At 35.8% G+C, this 25,790-nt stretch overlaps 3 non-coding genes across 3 annotated transcripts; 2 read left to right on the top strand and 1 right to left on the bottom strand.

The window, feature by feature from the left end:
• Nucleotides 1–2,961: 2,961 nt before the first annotated feature.
• Nucleotides 2,962–3,034, bottom strand: TRNAQ-UUG (transfer RNA glutamine (anticodon UUG)). Its single transcript has one exon. It is a non-coding gene; the product is annotated as a tRNA-Gln (tRNA).
• Nucleotides 3,035–10,365: 7,331 nt separating this feature from the next.
• Nucleotides 10,366–10,437, top strand: TRNAE-UUC (transfer RNA glutamic acid (anticodon UUC)). The gene has a single exon. It is a non-coding gene; the product is annotated as a tRNA-Glu (tRNA).
• A 7,438-nt stretch (nucleotides 10,438–17,875) lies between these two features.
• TRNAP-AGG (transfer RNA proline (anticodon AGG)) lies at nucleotides 17,876–17,947 on the top strand. Its single transcript has one exon. It is a non-coding gene; the product is annotated as a tRNA-Pro (tRNA).
• The last annotated feature ends 7,843 nt before the right edge of the window (nucleotides 17,948–25,790 follow it).

Below are 25,790 nucleotides of genomic sequence, written 5' to 3'. Positions count from 1 at the left end.
GAAAGGAAAAAAATTAAAGGATTAAGCAAGAACAAAGGACTTAGTCAAGTCACTCGTGTACCCTAACAAGTGATTTCAAGGAGTTAAAGGCCTTTTGAAAAGGATTGGAAACGAAAAAGTAAATCAAAAGGGCAAAAAAGTCATTTTATCAATTATAAAAAATCTTTCCGAATTTGTAATTCCTTATCTAAAAGGAATCTCAAGATTCAAAAAAAAAGGGGAAAATGATAAAAAAGGATGAGAAACTTGTAGAAAAATAATAATAAAATATTAGTAAAGTGGTAAATTACCAAAATACCCCTAGAAGAATGGATAATTACAGAAATGTCACTCCAATTAGAATCAGAGCATCTACTGTGACCATCCGAACAAAATCTTTCGAACTCAAATCTCAACCGTCGGATGTCCTCAAAAATTTGATATGATCTAGAACGAACACGCACGAATCATCACATCCAACGACTAGTATGCAAAGCCAAGGTCGATAAGGCCATGATCGGAGTTGATATCACCAAAAAATTATCCAGAAAGATCGATCTCTAAATAACGAAGATTCTGGAGCTCTCAATGTCGGTTTAAGCTCCTCCTATAAAGTTGAAAGTATGAGCAACAATACGGAATAAGAATCGAGAAAGGTCGATCTCCCAATTGAAGGCAATAAACGTTTAGATTGTGTTTCTCCTACTCTCAGATTTCTTCCAAATTCGAGAGCAATCCTCCACCATTTCTCTTCAAACTTCTAAATAACGAAGAATCTGGAGCTCTCAATGTCGGTTTAAGCTCCTCCTATAAAGTCTAAAGTAGGAGCAACAATATGGAATAAGAATCGAGAAAGGTCGATCCCCCAATCGAAGGCAATAAGCGTTTAGATTATGGGTCTCCTACTCTCAGATTTCTTCCAAATTCGAGAGCAATCCTCCACCATTTCTCTTCAAACTTATTCCTACCGTTTCTCAACAAGATTACCCACAAGTTCTATGAAGGAATAGAGTGCTGAAAGTGCCTAGAAACCATTCCCCCAATTCAATCCGCCATTGAAGAACTTCAAGAAAAACTTGAAAATCCAACCTGAGGATACATGATGACTCGTCGAGCAAGAATGATTCCAATCAGTTTCTGTACCTCCAAGGAATGCTTCCATAGAAGACCACGAAGAAAAATAACCTCGAGAGCGTGCCAAATTGAAGGAAATAGATTTCAAAATTAAATTGGGGATAAGAGTCAAAATTCCTATCTACGACCTCTTTTCCTTCAAATTAAGGATTCCTCTAGCTTGAGAGGAAGAAGTTGAGTAAACTTGATGAAGGAATCCAGTGCTGAAACGTCGTAGAATAAGCTACCCACGAGATCGAAAATCTGGTGTTTCGAGTGAGTTGCATACCGAGAACGATTTCTTGAAATTAAGGTCCTACACTCAAAGACGTTCCTCCAAACCAATTCCTTGAGCCTGAAGATAGGATATGGAAGAGGTTCAATGAAGAAATAGGGCCTTGAAACCCCTAGAATCGGCTACCCAATAAGAAATCCTTTGTTTTATCTCGAGCGATAAATCAGATTTTGGATGAACTTTTGTAGCGAATATCTTAGGCTACGATCCACGAGAAGTTATCAAATAAATCCCAAGCCCTTTCTTGTAACATCCATCTTTAAGTTTCACGAAGAAATCGAGGAGAGAAACACTGTAAATGTGGCTGTACAGGCCGAGTTTCAGATGGCGGCGATGCAAAAAATGTGCATCTTCTTCCTGTTCAGAGGAAGAAAACGATGATACGGCCAGTTCAGCTGAACTGTCCAAGTCAACTAAAAAGTTTACCTTTTCTCGTGTTTTCTTAGTAGATCTTATTTTATGAAATGTTGTATGAATCCTTTTCCCGAGAGGTTATATAAGGTAATGAAGTTTGGGAGTTATTGGAAAACTTTAGTTAGTGAAACCAAGATATGGGAGAAAATGCTCTCCATATGACTTTACCTCCTAGGATAACTAAAGTGGTATCCCTAAAATAATAGATTCCCCAGATGTACCCTTGGTCTCTAATAAATACTACGTGATAACTAAAGTGGTATCCCTAAAATAATAGATTCCCCAGATGTACCCTTGGTCTCTAATAAATACTAGGTGATAACTAAAGTGGTATCCCTAAAATAATAGATTCCCCAGATGTACCCTTGGTCTCTAATAAATACTACGTGATAACTAAAGTGGTATCCCTAAAATAATAGATTCCACGTGATAACTAAAGTGGTATCCCTAAAATAATAGATTCCCCAGATGTACCCTTGGTCTCTAATAAATACTACGTGATAACTAAAGTGGTATCCCTAAAATAATAGATTCCCCAGATGTACCCTTGGTCTCTAATAAATACTACGTGATAACTAAAGTGATATCCCTAAAATAATAGATTCCCCATATGTACCCTTGGTCTCTAATAAATACTACGTGCACAATATCATGCTGGGCTTATACCCTTGGTCTCTAATACATATACTACGTGATAACTAAAGTGGTATCCCTAAAATAATAGATTCCCCAGATGTACCCTTGGTCTCTAATAAATACTACGTGCACAATATCAAAAATAATAGATTCCCCAGATGTACCCTTGGTCTCTAATAAATACTACGTGCACAATATCAAAAATAATAGATTCCCCAGATGTACCCTTGGTCTCTAATAAATACTACGTGCACAATATCATGCTGGGCTTATACCCTTGGTCTCTAATAAATACTACGTGCACAATATCATGCTGGGCTTATACCCTTGGTCTCTAATACATATACTACGTGCACAATATCATGCTGGGCTTATACCCTTGGTCTCTAATACATATACTACGTGCACAATATCATGAGCCACCACGATTATGACAACGCCACCTATGCACAATATTATAACAACGTTTTGTTTTAAAATGTTCGTTCCTTATTCTGTGTTTTCACATCAAGGTCATTTCATAAAGGTCCTACCGGGAGTTGAACCCAGGTCGTTGGATTCAAAGTCCAAAGTGCTAACCACTACACCATAGAAGCCCTTGTACAAATTTATTTTGGAATGGTTTTCCTATTTTATGCCGATTCCACAAGAAGGGAGATCCTATCATGAGTCAAACTCAAGTTATTGGATTCAAAGTTCTAGAGTTGTTTTATCCAACTCGTTGTGATCTTGAGCACCTTTAGAGTGGTTGTAGAAGTAACCCTCCGGTGTTGATTGAAGCTCTTGGAGAACATGTAATTTTATATATTTCTTATAGTTAATTTATATATTATTGTATATTACAAACAAATTGAAATAATACTTTACATCCCCGTCTTTCTTTCTTCCGTGCAAAACTTAACATGAAAACTATATTATTTCAATATTCACTCGAGAAACAAGGGGTGAAAACTATATTATTTCAAACCCTCCATTATTGCTTCTACTTTGCGTCAAAATGCTTCCACTAAATCATGTTACTAACTAGTTGGTTTGGTTTGGTTCAATTCTTGGGTCCACTAGATTGAATTGACGTAGCTCAATTAAACTCTTGATAATATAAAAATTATAAGTTTCTTAAATTAAGTTAACTTAAAAGTTTAACCCCTAATCTTTTTTAGAATGTTTAGCTTTGTGTCTAGTTGATCTCTAAATGCTTAGAAATATCTAATAAGACTTCTATTTAAGGAACTTTTCACTATAAAAGATGTAAGACTTCAGGTTTATTATTAAGGAATTTCAAATGAGTGATTTGATATATCACAAAGGACAAAATATTTATTTGTTTCAAATATCTTATGTTGACCATTTTTTTTTTGTCAAGTATTTTGAATATTATCATTGTGAATTACTAATGGCATTAGATTGAATCTCATTAATAACAATATCCCAAAACTCACGTAAAGATGACATCAAAATTAATACTTTAATTTCATCTTCAAATTTTATTTCCACTTAACTCAGTTGACTAATAATCATAATAGTCACCGGTTCACAAATATTTACAACTTTAAAAGGTAAAATTATAAGGAGTACAAGAAAAAAGTGTTTAAAATAGTTTCAAAATATAGAAAAAAAAAATAGTAGGAATTGGTCAAAGTCAACATCCATTGATCAGTTATGAAACAACACAACATAGATGAGGGTAACATTTTTTTATTTCTCTACTATATTAGGCCCTTTGGTTTATTGGCTTTACAAGATGGAGACATGAAGTTTTCTATGTTCAAAATAAATTTGGTTGATTGTTTTCTGGTTAGCATTGGTACCATCAAAACTTATTTATTTCTTTGAAATGTTTGAGTTTACAATTTACATGTTTTCATTTTTCTACTTTGTCTGCTTGAATTTAGAAATGAAGCAAAATTAGTCGAGGGTTTTAGGCAGATTGTTATAATTCTAATTTTTAACTAAAAAAAAAAATTAGTCTCGTTGTCACGCTTAAAACTACCCTATAGTTATAATCGACCTATTATCCTTCCACCAATAGGAGCAAAAGGCAACGTTACTATGTGAAACTAGTTTCATGTCGTTTATTAAACAATAAGGGTGTTAGTGACCCGTGAGCTATGGACCCATTTTGCATGATTTCAACCTGAGTGACCCCTTGTACAGAGTGTCAGTCTAAAAGTGTAAAAAGTGTCTCTCCAAAATAAAAGGGCCCAACCAAGTTCAAACGGGTGACCGGTCAAATTCTCTACCACTAAGCCATGGATCCATTTTGTAGGATTTTAACCTTAGTGACCCCTTAGACATAGTGTCGGTCCAAAAAGTGTAACAAATTTCTATCCAAGATAGAAGGGCCTGTTAGGATCGCACAACAACGCACACGCTCGATCTAGATGAACACAAAGAACATGATAGAGAAAAGTGCAAGGAGAACTCTGGCTAAAAGAATTTTTCTATTGATGACTTCACGTATGTACAGTAAGAGAGAATTACAGAGAATAGAAAGTACTTTTCAAAGATCTAGCTGACGGGATATATATATATAGTTCAGTTTACTATATATAGGTTTACCATATTTAACCATCTACTATATATAACCATTTACTATATATAGCTTTACCCGATTTAACCATCTACTATATATAGCTATTTACCATATATAGGTTTACCGGATATAGTTTTACCAAATATAGCTGTACCGGATATAGCTTTACCAAATATAGCTTTACCGGATATAACCGTTGACCAAGCTATAAATAAGCTGCAGGCTTCATAACCTAACAATTCTCCCACTTGGAGACTGATCTAGTCAACCAAGAATTTCATTCTCAAACGACCATGAGCATCTTCATGGTCTTCATGGCACCATATCAATTGAGGCTTTGCACAACCTCAATATTCCAACATCTACACATTTTGTCAACATGTTTGCTGGATTCTTTGCACCCTCTATCTTCTCCAAACACATCACCATCTTATTAGGATCGATATCAGTCGTTAGCTCTGATACCAGTTGTTAGGATCGATACCAGTTGTTAGGATCGCACAACAACGCACACGCTCGATCTAGATGAACACAAAGAACATGATAGAGAAAAGGATCGCACTAGGTGAGTTTCCCTGCAACTCAAGCTCAACTCCCACTGTCTTCGTGGTCTTGGAACCTTGCTCCACATCTGGTTTCATTTTCGATCGCACTTTCTTCAATTCTCTGGCGGTCCTTGTGAAGCTAACTCGTTTCTGCTTGCTCATAACGTAGTTCTCACAACGACCCACATCAACAGATTTCAGACCTTCTAAAACTCCTTTTGCAGCCAGCCTCTTCATTCCTTTCGCGCTCATAGGTTCAAGTCTATTGTGCTGTAGACTTGAATTTGAAGCACTCTCAGCAACAGCAGCTATGTTCATACACCCTACAGTGGTGTATAAGGTTCCAGATTTTAAGCCACGTGCTACCACCGTAGCACCCTTCATAATTTTCCACGAACTCTTCCCTAACTTTGTTGCATAACATGTGCTGTCCAACTGACCAATAGAGATCAGGTTCCTTCAGAGACCAAGAATATATCTGACATCCTTTAATGTCCACTAATTTCCTGCTGGAGTTTTTATGCAGACATCTCCTTTTCCTTTAATCTCCAAATCTTTGTTGTCGGCAAGATACACCTTCTCAAAATTTCCAGACTTGAAATTCCAGAACAACTCTTTATTTGGAGACGAATGAAAAGATGCACCTGAATCCAAAATCCAGGATTCAATCGAACTGTCCACGCTGAGGATTAGAGCATCCCCAATGTCTTCTGCTGAATTTATAGAATCATCACATCTCCAGATTTGTGATTCTGCTTTCTCTTTGGTCTTGTACAACCTGTCCGAAAGTGACCTTTTTCTCCACAATTCCAACACGTTACGTTTGGTCTATTTGGAGATTTTTCTCGGTTCTTTGATTTTGATCGCCCTTTGTTTGGGCCCTTCAGTTTACTTCTTCCCCTTCGATCAACACTGAGAGCATTGCCTGATGAATCTCCAGTTTCCCGTTTGCGAATACTTTCGCTGAGAACTACATCTCAAATTTCACAAAACTTAAGTTTATCAGATCCTCGGGAACTGCTGATTGCGGCAACAATAGTATCCCATGACTCGGGTAAGGATGACATCAAAATCAACGCTTTCATTTCATCTTCGAAATTAATTTCCACCGAACTCAGTTGACTCATGATCATATTGAATTCATTTATATGATCAGCAATAGGTCCACCTTCAGACATCTGTAGATTGAACAATCTCCACATCAAATACACCTTGTTCATAGCCGATGGTTTTTCATACATATTTGACAGCTCCTTCAATAGATCTGACGTTGTCTTCTACTTGATAATATTGAACGCCACGTTTCTGGATAGCGTCAACCGAATCAGCCCCAAGGCTTGTCGATCCTTGAGCTTTCACTGTTCCATGGTCATGGATTTCGGCTTCACTCCCAACAGAGGTTCGTGAAGATCTTTCTGGTATAGATAATCTTCAATCTGCATCATCCAGAAATCGAAATCGGATCCATCGAACTTCTCAATTCCAATCTTTGAACTTTCCATCTTCACAGATCGTGGTGAATTTCGCCTAGCTCTGATACCAGTTGTTGGGATCGCACAACAACGCAAACGCTCGATCTAGATGAACACAAAGAACATGATAGAGAAAAGTGCAAGGAGAACTCTGGCTAAAAGAATTTTTCTATTGATGACTTCACGTATGTACAGTAAGAGAGAATTATAGAGAATAGAAAGTACTTTTCAAAGCTTTACTGGAGGGTATATATATATAGTTCAGTTTACTATATATAGGTTTACCAGATTTAACCATCTACTATAAATAGCTTTACCCGATTTAACCATCTACTATATATAGCTATTTAATATATAGCTTTACAACATATATCTCTACAAAATATAGTTTTACCGGATATAGCTTTACCAAATATAGCTTTACCGGATATAACCGTTGATCAAGTTATAAATAAGCAGCAGGCTCCATAACCTAACAGGGCCCAACTAGGTTTGAATTGGTGACCTCTTGATCTGCAATCGAATTCTCTAACATTGAGCTATGGTCCCATTTTGTATGATCTCAACCTTAGTGACCCCTTCTACAGATTATCGGTCCAAAAGTGACCCTACCGAATCGGCTATGGACCAATTTTGTATAAATTGGTGGATTACCTATCAGGAATTAAACACAGGTCATTAGATTCAAAGTCGAAAGTGCTAACCACTACACCATAGAACCACTTGTTAAACTTTATTTTGGCAGCGATTTTGATAAGCGCTAACAACGCTGGATTTTGCAAAGCTAGAGGTCGTAGTATCCTTAGATACTTTCACAAGGTGTTTTCAACTTCTTTTATAGGTAATTGAACTTTTGAGTCCATGTAAATGATTGGTTGGATTAGTATCAGTTTAAGAAGACAGAGGAGGGAAGAGAGACTTTGTTAGAAATTCTCCTAGGTAACAAAGTGTTTTCAACTTCTTTTATAGGTCGAATTTTAAAATTAAACCACAACAAAATTTACTTCTATCTAGCAAAACGTATCTGAGTTTGATATTATTTGATTTTGGGTATGGACACAACTAGCTGATATCTTTTGATTACATTAATGAATGTATGTAGATGTTTAAAGTGTTGATCCTAATGGTTTTAGAAAATATCAACATATCATCGATATAAACTATCGAATTTTTTTGAAAGGATTGAACATATCATTCATAATCTTCTGAAATTTGGATGGAGCGTTATTTAGCCTTAATGGCATGACGTTTCTCTCATATTTTCTAAATTGGACATTAAATGCTATTTTATATTTGTCCTTTTAGGAAACTAGAATTTTCCGAAATCACAATTTCATGTCGAATTTTATAAAAACATTTGACTCTAAATTATTTTTATCAAATCATTTTTGTTTTGGATTGGATATCTTATTTATTCTAAAACCTTATTCAAAGGTTTGTGGTTAATTACCAATATCAGAATTTCTGGTTTCTTTTCACCATGTTGTTAACTTAAAATGCCAGACATGACCACATGCTCTTTGAAGACCTTATCAGCTTCCTCTGCAAAATATCACCTAAAATCTCACAGTATTTAGTGTAATACTTCGATGCTTTTTGACTTAACCCTAGGGTTCTATTTAAAGTAAACTTGATAATTTTTGTCAAATACCTAATACATTAAGATATAATATCTTATTTCAATAATATTAAAATGTCGTAGAATATCATAATATATGTTTAATTAATATGAATCTATTCAAATTTCAAATATATATTTTTATTTAATGTTTATGATACACATCAATTATTTTAATATTTAACATATCAAATACGTTAATATGTTTTGATATTATACTTCAAGACTATAGGAACTTGCTAAGAGGACCTGAGAGTTACGTTGGCCTATAATGCATCTCATGGACGATGCAAAACTATGGTGGCGCTTGAAGGTGAATTGTATAAAAAACTGGCCATGCACCAAAAATTCATAGGAAGACCATTGATGGAATCGAAGCAATCGACGCTCCCTTGTATGGGTTTCCAATCAAAGACCTAATGTTTGATGTTGACTCTTTTGAACAAAGAGCCACATGATCAAACAACAAAAAACGCGGCGGTATCTTTGAGAACTTTATCACACACATAAAAAAAACGTGTCGAAGAGTTAGACATTACACAGAAGATCTAGCTTTCATTGAGGAGACCCGAGTTCGATTCTCGAAAATGAAATTTTATTTTCTTATTTCGTTTATTTTATAGTTTCATCTTTTGTCACCAATTATATTTAAACTTCACCTAAGTTTGAGAAGCACTATAATCGATAAGTTCAATAGATCTTAAATTCAAAAGACTTTTATGAACTTGGTTTGAGAGGCACTATAATGGTCAAGTTCAATAGTATCTTAGATTAAAAGGACTTTTATGAACTTTGAACCTTTAATAGTGTTATGTCATAGATATTTAGTTCAATTTCAACAAGTGAGGTTGCGGTCATTCAAATGGTTAATGTGATAATCCGGTCATTTTCAAGGTCTCTTTTGTTGAACGCCATCATGGCTGAGATGACTGAGATGAGCACTAGAGTGAGTTTGACAAGGAGGGTCGTAGAGAACCACACCCCAAGCCAAGCTCATGTTGGGCTTAACAAACTGAAAATCCAAAAACACAAACCCTTAAATGGGAACCAGGATGCTAAGGAATTAAAAAGCTTTATTTTTGACGTAGAACAATACTTGAAGGTTACAGGAACTTGCTCATAGAACCTAAGAGTTACGTTGGCCACAATGCCTCTCATGGACGGTGGAGCTCGAAGGTGGATGATATAGAAAATGGGTCATGCACCATAAACTCATGGGAAAACCGTTGATGGAATCGATGCAATCGACGCTCCCCTTGATGGGTTGCCAATTAAAGACCTGACGTTTGATGTTGACTCTTTTGAAGAAAAAGCCACACGATCAAACACCTCGAAATGTCGCGGTAGCTCTAAGAACTCTATCATACGACCTGAGAGTTGAGGGCTACAGGAAATTTCTCATACGACCTGAGAGTTACGTTAGCCGCAATGCATCTCATGGAGAATGCAAAACTATGGTAGTTCACGAAGGTGAATGGTATAAAAAATGGGTCATGAACCATAAACTCATGGGAAGATCGTTGATGGAATCGATGCAATCGACACTCCCCTGGATGGGTTGCCAATCAAAGACCTAACATTTTATATTGACTCTTTTGAAGAAAGAGCCACACAATCGAACAGCTTGAAACGTCGCGGTAGCCTTGAGAACTCTAACACACACAGGGAAGGACGTGTCGAAGAGTTAGACATTAAGCAAAAGATCATGCTAAAACTCTTCAGCGATCTGACAAAAGACTTCAGGACATTTACACCAAAAATCCATTGTCGTCCAGCGGTAAGGATATCTGGCTTTCACCCATGACACCCGGGTTCAATTCCCGGCAATGGAATATTATTTTCTTATTTCATTTTATTTTACAGTTTCTATCTTAGACTAAAAATACTTTTATGAACTTCGTACCTTTGTTAGAGTTATGTTATAGATATTTTGTTCAATTTCAAATGGTTAATGCGATAATCCAGTTGTTTTCGAGGTCTCTCTTGTTGAACGACATCATGGTTGAGATGAGCAGGTAATTCAAATGGTTAATGCGATAATCTAGTCATTTTCGAGGTCTCTCTTGTTGAACGGCGTCATGGTTGAGATGAGTAGGTGATTCAAATGGTTAATGCGATAAGCCAGATAAGCCAGTCGTTTTCGAGGTCTCTCTTGTTGAACGACATCATGGTTAATGAGCACCCGAGTGAGTTTGACAAGTTGGACTGTAGAGAACCACACCTCAAGCCAAGTTCATGTGGGCTTAACAAACTAAAAATTCAAGAACACAACCCCTTAAATTAAACCCGGGATGCTAAGGAATTAAAAAGCTTTATTTTTGACGTAAAAAAATACTTGAAGGTTACTTGAACTTGCTCATAGGACCTAAGAGTTACGTTGGTCGCAATGCATCTCATGGACGATGCAAGACTATGGTGGCGCTCGAAGGTGAATGGTATAAAAAATGGGTCATGCACCATAAACTCATGGGAAGACTGTTGATGGAATCGATGCAATCGACGCTCCTTCTTATACAAAATTTGGATCAACCAAGAGATAAAGCTAGAATTAGATTATGGAACCTTTTTCTAAATTGAGTCACTCCACAATCGAACTTGATCAAGGCTTGATTGAATGACTCAGATGCAATGTACCACAAGAATTGCATAAAACTTAGAAATGACAAAGATGTGCTCGAATTTCTACACGGGGGATCATCTCAACTTGAGAGATCAATTTCATTGATCACAAATATGCTTTTACATAATAATGTGTGGGTATTTATAGTCTCCCCACAAGAGAAGTTAGTGGCCGTGATTTAATCTCGATCCCTTTAGATCTCCACAGAAGACGAAGTCAATTTGAGCATTACAAACTTTATGAAATTAAAATAAGAAATAAAGTTTTCTAACCACTCATGAAATGATGCTTGCAACTTCATCCGCTACTTCAACCATGCAAATATTTACTTTTGAATCTTCAAATGGTCTTGACTCAAACGAATCAGCTTGTCATACATGAGATGATGATTGAACCTAGCCTATCCAATTTTGTAGATGAAGTATGACTGCTTGTTGAATCTTCTTGGCCTTGGGTTGTGTAATAGGTCCAGTTTGAACACCGTGATTCTTATCATCATTCCCCTCTTCAAAAGGATTCGTCCTAAAATCAGAAAAATCATCACCTACATCAAAAGGACTCAACTCAGCAACATTGAAAGTAGAATGTACACTGTGATTCTTATCATCATCCCCCAAAGAATTCGTCCTCGAATCAAAAAAATCATCACCTACATCAGAAGGACTCAATTTAGCAACATTGAAAGTAGAATGTATTGACAATTCTAAGGGAAGATCAATTTTATTGTTCCATGCAATAAAATGAGTCATTTTACTAAATGTCTTATAGAGCATTTATAGTCAAATAAAGAATTAGGAATCCACCCTATATACAAACGCACTCCCAATTGAGCTATACACGCTAACATTAAAATGAAAATTCATCAGTAAAATTATTTACGCTAACTCATTGAAATTTTAAAAAGAAATCATCTCTAAATTTAGATAAGATAGTAAGTTATCATCTCTAAATTTAGATGAGATGAAAAAGAAATCTCTAAATTTAGATAAGATAGTAAGTTATATTACTTGAATCAGATGTGGTGAAGGTCGAAAAACACCTGACCTTCAAATCTTCAATATTAAGCTCTCCCAACTAAGCTATCCCCTAGAATATTGAAAATGAAAATTCTGAAATTTTAAAAAGAAATAATCACTAAATTTAGATTAAATAATCAAGAATTTTAAAAAGAAATAATCACTAATTTTAGATTGAATATTTAGGTTATGCAAGTTAGTCAACTTGAATTAGGTGCGGTGAACGTGGATCAAACACGTGACTTTCAGATCTTCAGTGATGCTCTCACGTGACTTTTAGATCTTCAGTGATGCTCTCACGTGACTTTCAGATCTTCAGTGACGCTCTCCAAACTAAGCTATCCCCGCTAACATTAAAAATACAAATTCATCGGTTAAGATATTTTCATTACTTCATTGAGATTTTAAAAAGAAATATCACTAATTTTAGATTGAATAGCAGGTTATGCAACTTAGTCAACTTAAACCCTCTCCAAACTAAGCTATCCCCGCCAACATTAAAAATAAAAATTCATTGGTTATTAAGATATTTTCACTGCTTCATTGAGATTTTAAAAAGAAATAATCACTAATTTTAGATTGAATAGCGAGGTTATGCAACTTAGTCAACTTGAATCAGGTGCAGTGAACGTGGATCTAACACGTGACCTAATCACTAATTTTAGATAGAATATTTAGTGGATCAAACACGGGTCGTTCAGATCTTCAGTGATGCTCTCACGTGACTTTCAGATCTTCAATGACGCTCTCCAAAGTGAGCTATCCCCACTAACATTAAAAATAAAAATTCATCGGTTAAGATATTTTCACTACTTGATTGAGATTTAAAAAAAAAATAATCACTAATTTTAGATTTTATAGTCTGGTTATGCAACTTAGTCAACTTGAACGCTCTCCAAACTGAGCTATCCCCGCTAACATTAAAAATAAAAATTGATCGGTTAATAAGATATTTTCACTACATCATTGAGATTTTAAAAAGAAATAATCACTAATTTTAGATTGAATAGCAAGATTATGCAACTTAGTCAACTTGAATCAGGTGCAGTGAACGTGGATCTAACACGTGACCTTGAGATCTTTAGTGACACTCTCCCAACGAAGCTATCCGGGCTAACATTAAAAATGAAAACTCATTAGTAAAGTATTTAGCTAATTCATTGATATTTTAAAAGGAAATAATCACTAATTTTAAATTGAATAGTCACGAGTGAAGTTATGTGACTTGAATCAGGTGCGGTGAACGTGGATCGAACACGTGACCTTCACATTTTCAGTCTGACGCTCTCAAAACTAAGTTATCTTCGCTAATATTTGAAAAAAAAAATCATAAGTAAAGGTATTTCCGCTAATTCATTATATTTTTAAAAGAAATAATCACTAATTATAGATTGAATAAAGTTATGCAACTTAATGAACTTATGCAACGTAAACCAAGTGCGGTGAACGTGGATTAAACATGTAACCTTCAGATATTCAGTCCGAACTAAGCTATCCCTGCTAACACTAAAAATCAAAATTCATGTGTAAAGGTATTTTGCTAATTCATTATTCTTTGAAATTTTAAAAATAAATAATAACTAGTTTATTTTTTATGCAACGTAAACCAGTTCTCTTCAAACTTCTAAATAACGAAGAATCTGGAGTTCTCAATGTTGGTTTAAGCTCCTCCTATAAAGTCTGAAGTAGGAGAAACAATACGGAATAAGAATCGAGAAAGGTCGATCCCCCAATCGAGGGCAATAAACGTTTAGATTATGGGTCTCCTACTTTCAAATTTCTTCGAAATTTGAGAGCAATCCTCCACCATTTCTCTTCAAACTTATTCCTACAGTTTCTCAATAAGATTACCCACAAGTTCTATGAAGGAATATAGTGCTGAAAGAGCCTAGAAACCATTCCCCCAATTCAATCAACCATTGAAGAACTTCAAGAAAAACTTGAAAATCCAATCCAAGGATACATGATGATTCGTCGAGCAAGAATGATTCCAATCAGTTTCTACACCTCCAAGGAATGCTTCCATAAAAGACCACAAAGAAAAGTAACCTCGAGAGCGTGTCGAATTGAAGGAAATAGGTTTCGAAATTAAATTGGGGATAAGAGTCGAATTCCTATCTACGATCTCTTTTCCTTCAAATTAAGGATCCTCTAGCTTCAGAGGAAGAAGTTGAGTAAACTTGATGAAGGAATCGAGAGAGGAAACATCGTAAAATAAGCTACCTAAGAGATTGAAAAATCTGGCGTTTCGAGTGAGTTGCATATCGAGAACGATTTTTGAAAATTAACGTCTTGCATTCAAAGACGTTCCTCCAAACCAATTCCTTTAGCCTGAAGAAAGGATATGGAAGACGTTCGATGAAGAAATAGGGCCTTGAAACCCCTAGAATCGGCTACCCAATAAGAAATCCTTTGTTTTATCTCCAGCGATAAATCAGATTTTGGATGAACTTTGGAAGCGAATATCTTAGGCTACGATCCACGAGAAGGTATCAAATCAATCACTAGCCCTTCCTTGTAATACCCATCTTTAAGTTTCACGAAGAAATCGAGGAGAGAAACGCTGTAAATGTGACTATACAAGCCGAGTTTCAGATGGCGGCGACGCGAAAAATGCGCATCTTCTTCCTGTTCAAAGGAAGAAAACGATGATATGGCCAGTTCAATTGAACTGACCAAGTCAACTCAAAATTTGACATTTTCTCGGGTTTTCTCAATTTTAACCCCATTCCAGACCGATTCGCATAGAAAATCTTATGGTTTCAGAAACTAGACACAGTAAGGAGTACGTGGAAGGAAATTTTGAAGTAATTTAGATACTGGAAGCTCAAGAATGGACGTCCCAAACGTCCACGACGAGGCAAGTAGCTACCTTGGACTTTTTGTTAAGAAATACTTGTAGAAATCGCTTGGATTTTCATATGAACCCTAAACCAAGTATGAGTTAAGGATATATGAAAGAAAAACCCATAGAACCGTGAGTTAAGACCCTGAACCGATCAAATAGCTCGAGATTTAAGTAACGTTAAAATAACCCACTATATGAGCTCCGCTGCCTATCAAATTTTAATACTGAGCATATTATAGTATGTTGAGGTCAGATATGAAATTTGGTGGTCATTGGATAAGGATAAGTAGGTAAACCAAGAAACAGTGTAAAATGACCATAGTGCCCCTAAGGTAATTTACCTTCGGTTCATGACCTAGATGACCTTCAAATGCTATGAAATTCATCGGTAGATCTTATTTTATGAAATGTTATATGAATCCTTATCCCAAGAGGTTATATAAGGTAATGAAGTTTGGGAGTTATTGGAAAACTTTAGTTAGCGAAACCAAGATATGGGAGAAAATGCTCATCACGATCCATATGACCTTTGCCATGAAGCACGATGTTTATAAGTTTTGTAGTCAATGTTGCCAATGTTTGCTGCACAAAAAAAGATAGGGATATTAAATTTTTAAGTCACTTTTGGAATACTAATTCATAAATTGGGTAACAAAATATTACGAGCATTGCTTAGGGCTATTATTTATAAGAATATTAAGTCATAAATTGGGTAACAAATTATTGTTTTCAACTACATGTCATCTTCAGATTAACGAGCAAACTAAGGTGGTTAATAGAACGTTAGGAGCATTGCTTAGGGCTATTAACAACAACTCTTTAATAAACTAAAATCATATCGTCAACATACTTAAACTATATAAAACTCTCTCGCCTCCCCTATTAAGTTTAGCTCTCCATACAAACTGAATTAAACAGAGGAATCCGCATCTTCATCATGTAAAATTGATGGAATAAGAAAATAGAGAGTTATCTCGGTTTGTTGCCGTTCGTCAATGGAAGTTCCCTTCTCTTGAGCTCTCACGTCCACCTCTTTGCCCTAATCAATTCTTGTTGGTCTCCTTTTCTTTCTGCTGTCAACAGCTGCTGAATTAGTGTTTTCTTCTTCTTCTCTGGTTTCACAGCAGAGGATGCTGCTTTGTAATTCGATTTTCTCCCCCAAAATGTGGCTTCTCTCCTCTTGGTCTTCCTTTTCCTTTTATATTGAGCATGGGTTCCCCTTTAGGGCTTAAAAGGAATAACTAGTCCACATAGGATGTTCCTGATTGGGTAGTCAATGACCCACTTGGACTGATGATGTGGATTTAAAATTTTCATGTCATCCCCCATTTGTTTCCAAATTTGCTACTCCCACATGGTTTAGCATAAATGTCTGAAAGTTTACCATATAATTCAACTAAATATACAATTAAGATCGATTTATGCCAAATCATTTTTTTTTTCATGTTAGACCGCAATAAACGATTTCATGCTCACTAAGTAGAATAAATGGGTAATAAATGAGAAAATTGTGAATAAGGGTGCAATATTAACTATAAAAAGACTTGATATAACTCTACTCTTACAGAGTTATCAATATTATAATGGCTACTACCTAAATTATAACCTAATGTTGATAATTGACGTCCAATTAGCCAACCCTAAATTTGTAATCATTGTGGAGTGATTGAAATTACAATGGAAGTAGTTTAAACTCCTAGTACCTTAAATGAAGTTGGTCTCTTCTAATAAAACACGAATTTCTCTTTAATATCATTAATACAATTATGCTTCATCTTGAACCTACTAAACATGAAACTAAAACTGCGTTCAATTTAACTCAATTTTATTGTCATCTTGAATGACGTGTAGGATATATTCTTTATTTACCTCGATATTTCATATTAGTTAAGCTTTTTGCAAAATCACAATTAGACAACAACAAAGATGAACTTGGGTCTATTTATTATTTTAAAGAAAATTTCTAAAGATGAACTTGGGTCTAATTATTATTTTAAAGAAAATTTCTTTCTCCATCTTATTCCTAAAAACTTTGTAACTAAATTCATATTATGCGAAGAAACAAATTTTTTACTCGCAAGAAGTAAAATATGCAACTTTAACTAAAATTTCATCTAAACAAATTTTATTGCCATACAACATAGATGACAATTATAGCCTTCAAACAAAAACTATAATAGTTGTGGTGAACGGGATAGAAACTCTAGTGTTTATCCATAATATACAACCACTACCTAAATTATGACCTAAAAATTTGAAAACATAAGTTGTAGTTGAAAATTACATAAAACAATCTCCTAAATCCAAGAACTCTGTCCAATTAGTAAATCCTAAAGATAGGAGCTAACATGAGTAATTTAAAGTTCCAGTTAGTTAACTAAAGTTTATCTCGTCTTTAGTGAAGCATGAGTTGCACTTAAGTTCATGAAATGTTTATAGACTCCAACTCTTAGTACTATTAATGCAATTATATTTCATATGAATTTGTCATAAATCAAACTATGGTACATTCAATACAACTTCATTTTCTTGTCATACGAAGCAAAATAGAAGAATTAAATCAAACAAACTGATGAACTGAGCCGAATAAATCCAACCCAACCCAAACTGATTAGTTTGATTCATTTGTTGGGTTGTAGTTTATTTGATAACACTTGCATATTAGAACCATTCAATATTACAAGCCTTACTTACAAGTAAAATACTAGACCATCAACTTTTCTCAAGAAAATAGATTTCAAACTTGAGGGAAAAAAATATATTGAGTAGGAGCTAAAAATGTTGCAGGGCATTTGGTCTAGTGGTATGATTCTCGCTTAGGGTGTGAGAGGTCCCGAGTTCAATTCTCGGAATGCCCCTATGTTCGTGTCATCAAAAGATGAGCCAACCTAGTGTATTATCATTTAATGATAATTCTCTTTTTTAATATCATTTACTTGTGTACTCCACGATATATGTCTCAACCAAGTATATTATCATTTAATGATAATGCTCTTTTAATATCATTTATTTGTGTACTCTACGATATATGTCTCAACCAAGTATATTATCATTTAATGATATAGCTCTTAATATCATTTACTTGTGTAATATATGTCTCAAATGTAACTATCAAACTAAAACTTACACGAAAAAATAAAAAATAAAAAATAAGAACTCCAAAATAACTTCTATTCATTTTTCTTCTCTACAGTAATTCTATTCTTTTTTCTTATTCTTTTTTCTTCTATCCCTACCGTAATTAACTTCTAAAAAATAAAAATAACTTCTATTCTTTTTTCTTCTCTCTATAGTAATTCTATTATTTTTTCTTCTCTCTACAATAATTAACTTCTATTCTTTAATTAACTTCTCTACAGTAATTAACTTCTATTCTTTAAATAACTTCTATTCTTTTTTCTTCTCTCTACAGTAATTATCATAAACCCTATGTAAATAATTTAACAGCGGTCTAGATCTAAAAGATCTAAAAGATATAATAATAATTGCTCATGGATTTCATTAACAAAGAAAATAAATGAAATAATGATGATACATTCCATAAACAACTTAATATATAGTCATTAATAAGGGCATTTGGTCTAGTGGTATGATTCTTGCTTTGGGTGCAAGAGGTCTCGAGTTGGATTCTCAAAATGCCACTCCAAAAGAAAAAAAGCACAATTTTGAAAGAAAAAAATAACAAAAAAACAAAATAGTTATCAATGTGGCCTGACCCACAGGAATGCGTGGCAATGCATCTTCAACATCTATAAATTTTTCATATATTGAGGCATGAAAAATATATAGACTAGCAACTAAGAATTATAAATCTACTATAAAGGCATTTGGTCTAAGTGGTATGGTTATCGTTTTGGGTGTGAGAGGTTGCAAGTTCGATTCTCATTCGATTCTCAAAATGCCCCCAACAAAATTATATCAAAATGAATTATGAAGATAATATGATTTAAAATGTAGTTTTTAAACATTGAACCAAGAAGATGAGAATACTCAAATAGATCATCTGTTGTGTCACAATCCTTTTAAGGAAGATGTGCCCAAATAACCGATAAAGAAGTTTGAGAGAGACATAGGTTCGAATCCTGTCACCTTGATGTGGTATATTCTCAGGGGCCGAAGTGCAAAGCCCCGTCATGTTGTCCGCTGTCGTTACAATCCTTTTAAGGAAGATGCGCCCAAATAACCGATAAAGAAGTTTGAGAGAGCCATAGGTTCGAATCCTGTCACCTTGATGTGCTATATTCTCAGGGGCCGAAGTGCAAAGCCCCATCATGTTGTCCGCTGTCGTTACAATCCTTTTAAGAAAGATGCGCCCAAATAACCGATGAAGAAGTTTCAGAGAGCCATAGGTTTGAATCCTGTCACCTTGATGTGGTATTCTAAGGGGCCGAAGTGCAAATCCCCAAAGCCTATCTGTGGTCAGGAAGGCAGGCGAACCACGCACACTAAAAAAAAAAAGATCTTCTTTTCTATCACACGTAGAATTGTCATTCTTTTGTCTTTTGAAACCCCTTACCTTATCAGTCACCAGGCAGGTTTTTGGTATCATATATCGAGATAATTATTATGAAAAATCTATTCCAGTAGTATGACTTAGATACCCTTTCTTTGTGGTATCAGCCATGCTATTTGAATAGCTTGAAGTCATCATAGCCTCTCCACCGGTTCCGAAGACTCCTTTGGCATCAATGTGCTCCAATGAAAGAGATGAGACCCTTTCCTGAACTAGAACCGAGCATAAAACACCGAGGAGAAAGTTGAAAGCGAGCTCTTTTTGCGTATACGCAATCTCGAAACCCAATTAGCTCAGGGACTGTCTCCTCAACCCTGGCGAGTATGAGTGCTTGGTAAGAGAGAATGTCGAATGAGAAAGACATTCGATTACGGCAACATTCGCAACTACCAAAGTGCACTAAACCTAGTAGAGATCTTCGACCTAACGACAATGGAACTTCAAGCCCATTTTATCAATCCTCTTTGTACCTTATTGTTGACCGAATCAGATGCACGCTAGGCCTAAATTCTCTCTAAGTCACCCGGAGACGAAATTATGATCAGATCCAAAGTTTACGAATCGAAGAGAAAGTGGATCTGAGTTCTACACGCTTTCATTTTCAAAAGCTTCGCTTGCCTACGGTACTTTATTCAGGATGTGCAACAATACGGTCATCTCTCAGCCGTGTATAGAGAATTCCTTGATCATTTCCTTGGCGGATAACACAAATGAAATCGTTTCCGTGACCGCCCATCTTATGAGTCCATTCTTGTCTTGTTGGTTTGTTGTACTATTCTATACCTCTCTCGATTGATAGAAAGACGTTCGGGAGCTGGGAGGGCCTATCGTGAGGGAACTTTCCTTTTCACGATAGGCAAAGGTAAAGCGGGAGCTGCATATATCCACGGTGATCAAGGCAGAGCGACTCCTTCTTTAAAAGAGGTTGGTTTTATCGAAACTGTTAGATCCGCTTTCGTTAAAGAAAAAATAGTAGCTCTTGGTTTGGCCGATATTGATTCGTATGGCAATGCGGACTCAACTCAGGATGAGTATTTCGCTTTTCATACTACTGCTATGAGCCGAAAGAGCTGGTAAGCTATCTCGCTAAACGAAAGGAAAAAGCACGTATGCGTTGACCTCTTTAGGACCGGTTGCTTCCTCTTTTTGTTTATACGTTTGGAGAAACCTACTAAGCGCGCCTTTCTTACCAGGTGTGATTCAATCTTTCAGCTCAAACTTTTCTATCGTCCGACGGAAGGTAGGAGTACGACTACCTTTTTCTTTTCTTGCCCGAGCCAAGGGATCATTCAGTTTCTACCAAAAAGTTCGCTATCTATTAGTTGCCGTAATCGAATGTATTTCTCATTTCATGTTAGCTCCTCCAAGAGCTTCCTTGTCCGTAGTAGATGAAATCTTGGACTTCTATCGAACTTATAGCATTGCCTGGTGAGCTCGCCGTTGAGGGTGTGCCTTACAGGAGATCGAGCAGCCTTTCTTTCCCTACCTGGTATGCTTTTCCGCTTATCGTGCAACTAGCCAACTAGCCAAAGAGAGAGGGAGAGGGATCATGTCAATCAATTTGTATGTGCATTTTGAACGTCCTGTACTTGCTTGCTTAGCTTTCTTAACCAACATCTCCGGTTTCCCTCGAACCAAGAGGTCCTGCTTATCTATACCCAACAGTCACACTTTCAACCGAGAGACTGATTTTTTTCATAAAGTCGGTTCATAGATCAAGAAAGAATGAAGCTGCTTACAGGGACGGTTATGCGATACGTCTTTTCATACTCGCCTTTTCTTTAACCCTGCTATCAACCTAGCCATTCTCGCTTGTTGCTTTAAGGGGTCTCCCCACTATAGATTACTCAGATTGGTTCTCGCGTCCCTATGCTAAAAAGGATGGGCGAGTTTGGTTTGAGTGTTCATCGATTGGGTGGATCCATTTGCTCCGGGGGGGTGGTGAGACGAGGTGTAGCGCAGTCTGGTCAGCGCATCTGTTTTGGGTATGTTGTCCGCTAAAGGTTTTAAGAAAGGGGGTATAAATTTTCTACATAGGTCATCTGTGGTCACAATCCTTTTAAGGAAGATGCTCCCAAATAATCGGTGAACAATAGCCTTTAAAGAAGTTTCAGAGAGCAAGAAGAGGCAGAACAGAGAATAGGAGTGAGTCGTGCAATGAAGAAGGAACTAGTAGGTTTAATTTGGGTTCGTTTGAACTAAAAAACTAACCAAATTTTTTCAAACAAACCCAAATTCAAGACTCACTAGCCCAAAGTCGATATGTGGTAAGAAAAAAAACCTTCCGTGGCCCAACCCCCATTTGCAATCCGCATCCAATCATTTCTTTTTCAACCTACACGTATGCTCCAGGCCAAACTCACGTAACTAGTCAGAAGATGCGGCCCACAACTGAACGGAAGACAAGTGTCACAATCGCACTCTTGCAGTAGTGAGACAATGATTATGTGACATTTGTTCTAATCCAATGAACAAGTCAACCATGCAAAATTTAGACTGAACAAACAATAGCAGTGTATGCTCGAATCACATTTAGAAGAAATATTTTAGAAAACGTGAGCAAGGAAATATGCTAAAAACAATTTCAAATAAAGCAATGTTATAAGCTAAAAGTGAAGAAACAACAACTGGTCACGTTCTCCTATAGTACATTTTGGGACATTTTAGTCCTGATGGGTGTAGATATGATTTTGAAGGCTAATCATACACCCCGTATTGGCACAACAATAATAGTAAAAGCCTATCTAAGATGAAAGCAAGTAAAAGGTGTTTGGAATGAGCATGCCACCATGAATCACAAATCGTTTACAAGAATAGCTGAGACATCTAACATGCAGCCACAGGCAACATGCCTCGGCCAATCATGACCGCGACATCTGCCCTTACACAATTTGTCAATATCTCTATCAACCGGCTCTTCATAAACTCAACGTTGTAGGATGAGGCTGACTTTAGGTCTCCCGACGCACTTCTAGCTGATCTCAGTATTGAGGAGTCTTTTCCAACCTACTAGGAGCTATTGAAAATCACTTCTCGGTTTGTTAACTCATCAAGTCTTCTCTGTTGGTGTTTATCCTACTTTCTTCGCTTGAAACAATTTCTTCTTTGCATGATGTCATACCACCTTCTTTTACTTGATGTTTTCTTGGTCGGAATAATAACGTTTCAAGTTACTGACGTAGACAACAGGGTTAGTCTGTATCGATAGAAGCAATTGAATCCTTTATGATGTCTTCCTAATCTTGTGGATAACTTCGACTAGTCCATAGAATTTTCGCACCAGTCTTTGGTTCTTGTTGCTTTGAACTCAAAGTTGATCTGACCTTAACTTATCATAACTCTCTATTTGCTTTGAAATTATCGTGGTCGACCCTTCTCTACATCCGTTTGGATGGTATTTTTGCATGAACATGTGTTGCTTTAGTGGTTTGTTTTTGTCTCCCTTCTTTAGTAGAGGTGTTGGCTTGGTGGCTTTGCCAAGCATTTGAGTGATCACTGACAAGAGCGTTTGCAGGTCAAATAAACCTGACTGTGAACATGACATTTTGCTATTTGTAGAATTCAACTAGCTCAGGCTGAGCCACATGACATCTATTTGTGGTAGGCGACATAAAACTAATCTTGTGATTTATCTCTCTTGGTGAGGTTAAAACCCAATATCTGACCTTCTTGTTTTGGGTCGTGGTGTTCATGTAGTGGCAATAAAGTTTTTGTTGAGGTTGGCACACTTGAGCTCCCCTTTTCAAATACAACAATGGCAGCAAGTGTAGATTCATCATGGCTAAGATTCTTTCTCAACTGTACTATCGTCATCATTTTCACCCCTCTTGGTTGATGGATGTTTGTCTGAATGATCGTTGGGTTAGACTCCGTTACTACTAGGCATTTTTCTAGGGGCATGTACATGACTTTGTGTTCTAGCAGGATGTCAATCCCTGACTATTTGGGCTCTAGAAGGTTGGATATGAAGGCTGACTATTTATAGTAAAAATCTGATAGAGATATATATACTAAATAATTATATATAGGAGGCGGTTACATGTAGTGAAGCTATATATAATAAACTGAAATCATATGTATACCCATTAGTCAGTGCTTCCTAAATGTACATTTCTCATTCTCCATATCCTCTCTTTGCATACCAGAAGTCATTAATACAAAACCATTAGTCAATATTTCTTCTTATGTTTTCTCTATCACGTTCTTTGTGTTCATTTAGATCAAGTGTGTGCATTGTTGTGTGATTCTAATAACTGGTATCAGAGCGAGGAGAGATTCACCACGATCTGTGAAGATGGAAAGTTCAAAGACTGGAATTGAAAAGTTTGATGGATTCGATATCAGTTTCTAGAAGATGCAGATTGAAGATTATCTGTACGAGAAAGATATTCAGGAACCCATTTTGGGGGTGAAGCTGGATACCATGACCACGGAGGAGTGGAAGCTCAAGGATTGTCACGCCGTAGGGTTAATCTGGTTGACGCTGCCAGGGAACCAAAGAAAGTGCGATTGGAAATGGTCCATACAGACGTTTGGGGACCATCTCCAGTTTCTTCATTTCTAGTACCAAAATTTCATGGATTAGAGGTCTCGCCCTTGCAACGACAACTCTCTGTTTTCGTTAGGCTAGTCAGATATCTCATGACCACTCTTTTCCTCCTCACCATATCTAGACACTATAACGTTGATCCAGTATTGTCTTATATAGTTAACGTTCACTCTTTAACGTCCGAAGACATTTTATAACTACCACGAAAATCAAAACATACAATAAATTCATACAAGTTTTACAACATATCATATACTGCTTACTTGGTCGTGGAGAGACGTGTCATCGAGCTGAGTCATAGAGATATACGACTCTTTATCCTAAGAAAAAATCTATATAATTTAAAATCTGGCTGATACCAATCTGTCACAACCCAACTTTTAAGGGTTCAAAATTCAAATAGAAACTAAAATTGAGAGTGAAAACAAATAAAAATAAAAGTAAATTAATATAAAATAAGAAAATATTGTAAAATTAAAATGAGATTGAGAAAACAACACAACATTAAATATAAAATTAAATTAAATTATAAGATGTTGTTGATCAAGTTTATCCAAACAAAAAAAAAAAGTGTTTGGGATACAATTACAAAAAAAAAAAAAAAAAAAAAATACAAAAAAACTCAAACACAAAGACAGACTAACGCTACATAACAACACCATCTGTGAGTGCACAACCTTTGAAGGCTCCCTCATCTCAACGGTAAGTTCTATTACGAACCCATCCAAAATAATCACACCTGTGACTGCATCTCCTAACTTTAAACTGCTAGTCTGAACATGGTTTCGTCACGAAAGCTTTAGAGATAAATCTATCTTTACAAAAATATTTTTCTCTTAATTTATAATTAGTCATAAAAAGAAATAATTAGGTACAAATTTGGTCTAGAATTCAAAACTTTTAAATCTTACTATTACTTAACTAGATTCAAATCTAGATTCTTGAACTCCTAGTACCATAAATAAAGTTGGTATCCTCTAGTAAAACAGGAATTTCTCTTAAGATCATTAAATTCTTATAGACTCCAGGCTCAATATCATTAATACAATTATGTTTTATCTTGAACACGCCAGATATGAAACTAAAGTGCGTTCAATTTAACTCCATTTTATTGCCATCTTGAATGATGTGTAGGGTATATTCTTGTGATATGACAGTTCATATTAGTTAAGCTTTTTGCAAAATCACAAGTTAAAAGACAACAACGATGAACCTAGGTCTATTAGTCAATTCAAAGACAATTTCTTTCTCCATCTTTTCGATAATAATAGTTCAACTAAATCCATATTATGCAAAGAAACAAGTTTACGACTCATAAAAACAACTACCTAAATTATGTCCTAAAAATTTGAAAACATAAGTTGTAGTTGATAATTACACAAAAATTTCCCTAAATCCATGAATTCGTGTCGAATTAGTCAATCCTAAATTCATGAAATGCTTATAGACTCCAACTGTGAGTTTGTCATAAATGAAACTAAGGTGCATTCAATACAACTTTATTTTCTTGTCATACGAGGCAAAATAGAAAAATTAAATCAAACAAACTAATGAACTGAACCGAATCAATCCAACCAAACTTGATTAGTTTGTTTCTTTTGTTGGGTTGTTGGTTTATTTGATAACCCTTGTATATTAT

Source organism: Cucurbita pepo, chromosome 10, assembly GCF_057944985.1.
Source record: "Cucurbita pepo subsp. pepo isolate OVF chromosome 10, ASM5794498v1, whole genome shotgun sequence".
NCBI classification, from domain to species: Eukaryota; Viridiplantae; Streptophyta; class Magnoliopsida; order Cucurbitales; family Cucurbitaceae; genus Cucurbita; species Cucurbita pepo.
This window is presented reverse-complemented; position numbering and strand designations above follow the sequence as displayed.